Source organism: Malaclemys terrapin, chromosome 3, assembly GCF_027887155.1.
Source record: "Malaclemys terrapin pileata isolate rMalTer1 chromosome 3, rMalTer1.hap1, whole genome shotgun sequence".
In the NCBI taxonomy this organism is placed as follows: domain Eukaryota; kingdom Metazoa; phylum Chordata; order Testudines; family Emydidae; genus Malaclemys; species Malaclemys terrapin.
This window is the reverse complement of record NC_071507.1, coordinates 90,585,491-90,590,335: the sequence shown is the minus strand read 5'-3', so window position 1 is coordinate 90,590,335 and position 4,845 is coordinate 90,585,491.

Below are 4,845 nucleotides of genomic sequence, written 5' to 3'. Positions count from 1 at the left end.
CTGCTTGGTGCAAAGTATACTTTTGATGCACAAATATTCTAGTGCCAATTCCACTGTACAAATTATTGGTGCTTTCCAGACCCAAAGATTTGTAAAGAAGAGAAGCCTAATTTTAGTTCTCAGGAAATGGAACTGCACTGAGAACATTTGGAATAACAGATACTCTGTTTGGTGTGATGCTTTTCCTTATTTAATTATGTTTAACGGAGGTCTCTACAGTTCCTCCTAATGCCCCTTAAATCCTTCCCCACAAGGTCTTGAGAGTCGCTATGGACAATACTGATGTTTTCAAAAGTAATAAAAGTCTAATTCAGCAAACCAAAAAACTAAACCTACTCCCAGAGCAGAGGTGAAGTGAAAAAAATGTAATTTTGCTACGGAGCACATTGTATAGGCTGATCAAAGTTTACCACTGATTGACAGATTTCTTGTCGCAGACGGCATAACCTCTGTTGCATATGACACCCCGTGTCAAGGGCGATTTGTTTTTAATTTGGAAAAAATCAAGTGATTAACCTCTTCCCTTAAACTTTCATCCAATCAGTATTTCTTTAGGACAGATGATAATACAGGATTAGCAGAGAGGCGTGCATGCTGTAACCCAGAGGGTAGACAGGAATGCTGACTCCAAAATGAAATTGGTAACATATTTGTAGAAGTTAGTTCTGCAGGTCAATCCTGCCACGAAGGCAAAATTATCTTTTGAAACTGCTACTTACGTTGCAGATAACCATGCAAACAGTGACTTTGGCAGCATTGCAGAAATAATATTTTCATAAGGGTGAACTGTTCTTGTACAATTGCTTAAACATACAAATATATCTATAGATATATTTCTCCTCAGCTGAGCTAAGGTTTATAGTGGGCAAGAAGAAGAGAACTCCTGGCTTCTATTTTAGCTTGGGTTGCCCAGTGTTCCTCTTACTGCATTTCCTAGACACTGATTTAAGAGCATGTTCCATGTTTGTGCTGCTTTGTATGACTTTCCTTTTAGAAGCCTTGTCAAGGAACTGGAAGTGCTCACACACCGCAAGTTGTTTTAGGAATGTACTGTTCTCATGTTAGTATAATACTAAGATCCAAAGTGTTTCCCTTGCAGCATTTCACAAAAATGTATACTGGCACCAACCCCTAGTTGTGAGACTGAACCCCCTAATTCCATCAGGTCCAAAATCAACAGCTTTTGGGGCACTGGACATGATAGAACTAGGAGTATCTGTCCCCCTAAGTTAAATGCTTATTGTATATTCTGATTATTATTACTTAACCGATGACATCATACTTGGCCCTGCACAAGATCAGGGAAACTATGGTCCCTGCTCCAAGGTGTTTGCAATCTAGGGACCTGATCCAAAGTTCATGACGTCAGTAGAAAAGTTTCCACTGACTTTGGTGAGCTTTGGATCATGCCTTAAGAGCCTGACTTCGCTACCCTTCCTCACTTTGAGGTAGTTCCTTGCTCCACAAGTAGTCCCATTCATTTCAATAGGACCACTCATGCAATAAGGTCACAAATGTACCAGCTGATCTCTGTGAGGTCTTATTTGGGGGTCAGTTCTGCCCATGCAGATAATCTTGTGGAACCTGGGCCTGTGACGCTACTTAGCATGTGTAAGAGTGGCAGAATTTTAAATAGTCAATGATTGAAACGTGGCCGATGGTGCCACTTATCAGCTTTTTGGGAAAGACAGCAGCATTTTACTGGTGTGGGTCAGCATTTGTGGACCTCTTTGAAGAAGCAAGTTTTAAGAAGTTATTTGAATGAGCCTTGCACAGTGGGATAAGGAGCTAGAAATTTTGTTGAATAAACAGTAACTGTACACAGAAACTATATAGATTCATAGATTCTAAGGCCAGAAAGGACCATTGTGATCATACAGTTCAGTGGTTTTCAACCTGTGGTCCACAGATCTCTGGGGGGTCCACAGACTATGTCTAAGGGGGTCTGTGAAAGGTTGTCGTTTCTATAGAACAGTGGTTCTCAACTTACGGTCTGCAGACCCCCTATGGGGGTCCACAGACTATGTCTAAGATTTCCAAAGGGGTCTGAACCTCCATTTGAAATTTTTTGGGATCTGCAAAATGAAAAAAAGTTGAAGACCACTGATGTAGTCTGATCTCCTGTAGAAAACAGGCTATAGAACACCCACAAAATAATTCCTAGAGCATAGCTTTTGAAAAACTTCCTATCTTGAGTTAAAAATTGCCAATGATGGAGAATCCACTACGACCCTTGGTAAATTGTTCCAATGGTTAATTCCCTCACTGTTAAATTTTTTTTGCCTTATTTCTAATCTGAATTTGTCTAGCTTCAACTTCCAGCTACTGGATTGTGTTATTCCTGTCTCTGCTAAATTGAAGAGAGACCATTATTGAATATCTGTTCCCCATGTATGGACTTATAGACTGTAATCAGGTCACCCCTTAACCATTCTTTGTTAAGCTAAATAGATGGAACTCCTTGAGCCTATCATTATAGACTTTTTTTTCTAATTCTTTAATCATTCTCATAACTCTACTCTGAAGCCTCTCCAATTTTTTCAACATCCTTCTTGAATTGTGGGCAGCAGAACTGGACACAGTAGTCCAGCAGCCATTGCTCTAGTGCCAAATATAGAGGTAAAATAACCTCTATTCCTACTCAAGATACCCGTTTATGCATCCGAGGATTGGATTAGCTCTTTTGGCCAGTGTGACACTGGGAGCTCGTGTTCAGCTGACTGTCCATCATGACCCCCAAATCTTTTTCAGAATCACTGCTTCCTAGGCTAGAGTCCCCCAGCCTGTAAGTAAGGCTTACATTTTTTGTTCCTAGATGTGTACATTTACATATAATCATATTAAAATGCATATTGTTTGTTGGTGCACAGCTTATGAGTGATCCAGATCACTCTGACTCAGTGACCTGTCCTCTTCATGATTTACCAGTCCCCTAATTTTTGTATCATCTGCAACCTTTATCAGAGAAAATTTAATGTTTTCTTCTAGGTCCCTAATAAAAAGGTTCAAAACAGTGAGGCCAAGAACCAATCCCTGTGGGACCAATACTCAATGATGTTTCCCCATTTACAATTACATTTTAGACCTATCATTTAAATCCACTGATTGTGTGCCATGTTAATTTTATATTGTTCTAGTTTTTTAATCAAGATGTCATAGGGTACCAAGTCAAAAGCCTTACAGAAGTCCAAGTGTATTATATCAACACTATTACCTTTATAACCAAACTTGTAATCTCATCAAATAAAGATATTAAGTTAATTTGACAGGATCTATTTGCCACTAACCCACATTGGTTTGTATTAATTATATTTCCCTCCTTTAATTCTTTATTAATCAGGTTCTGTATCAGGCACTTCATTATCTTGCGAGGAGCAATGTCAGACTGACAGGGCTATAATTACCCAGGTGATTCCATTTACCCCCTTTTAAATATTGGCACACCATTAGCTTTCTTATAATCTTCTGGAACTTCCACAGTGTTCCAAGATTTATTGAAAATCAACATTAATGGTACAGTGAGCTCCTCAGCCAGCTCTTTTAAAACTCTTGGATGCAAGTTATATGGACCTGCTGATTTAAAAATGTCTGACTCTAGTAGCTACTATTTAACATCCTCCTGAGATGGAAATGGAATGAAAAGGGTGATATCATCATATGATGTGACTCTATCATCTTTTTTCCCTCTTCAGGACTCCTTGTCCCAATCTATTCTCCCCACAACCCCAGGTCTGGCTGTTTTGTCCTCTGTGTTCAAATCAGGTGTATTCCTCCACTATGTTGCTTGGGCCCAGCAGGGAGAACAGAGTAGAGAGAGAAACTATGCTCTCAGTTCCCGCGCCTGGATCTAGACTAGGGCTGCAATTGCAGGGAAAGTTCAGCTCAGCTCTGGGCTGTATCATGCTCTGTGATGACCAAATCTTTGGTGTTTTTAGTTGCCAAGCTGTAGCACATTTCTGAGCATGTGCAAACTGCTGTTTTTCATAGGCTTATAACTTGGCCAAATTTGGGCAGACTTTCACAGGAACAGTGAAAGATCCGTCCCTGACGCAAAGGCCACCCCCTGCCAAATTTCAAGTCCTTGCTTCAAAGTATGGGGATGCTAGAGCTTCTAAAACAAAAAGTTGTCAGCATTTTTAATATGGGCAAAACCATATCTATTTCAGTAGCCTCATTCTCAGAAGTAACTGAACTGTTTTGGCTGAAAGTTAAAAAAAAAAAATGGAGCCTGAGGCAGACATGACATGTAGAATTTCAGCCTGAACAGTTCAAGTCCAGCAAAGATATAAGCAACTGAAAACAGGGTCTTAGAATGAGAAGTGTCGAACAACCTTAGTAATTTGTGATTCTACCAGCCTAATCTACAGTATATTCATACACAAAATCTCTGTTGTGCATTAGTTAAGGTTGCCACACATCTACTATGCTGACACAAACCCAAGGAAATGACAAGTTAAGTCGCCTAACAGCATACATCTTCTTCTCCACCTAACACTACCACAACTATTGTACATCATATACTACAAGCAAACTGTAACTCTTTTCCCACCCAGATATGCCAACTTTCCAGAATGCCCTTTACCATATTACTCCATCCAAATACACCAGGCTACTTCCTAATTGTCCTCTTCTGCATATTTCCAAGATTACTGGTTATTTTATGTTTGGGGCAGAGGAAAGAAAATGTAGAAGAATCTGCCTACTGCCTAATCAGTCAACTGAAGATGCATAATATAGATCATGAAGTCCAGAAAGTGTGTGGTCAATCGATCTGGGAAAATAGTGTTAAAATCCTATTCATTTAAACGTTCAGATGAATTTATTTCAGCCATAATCATGCACCTT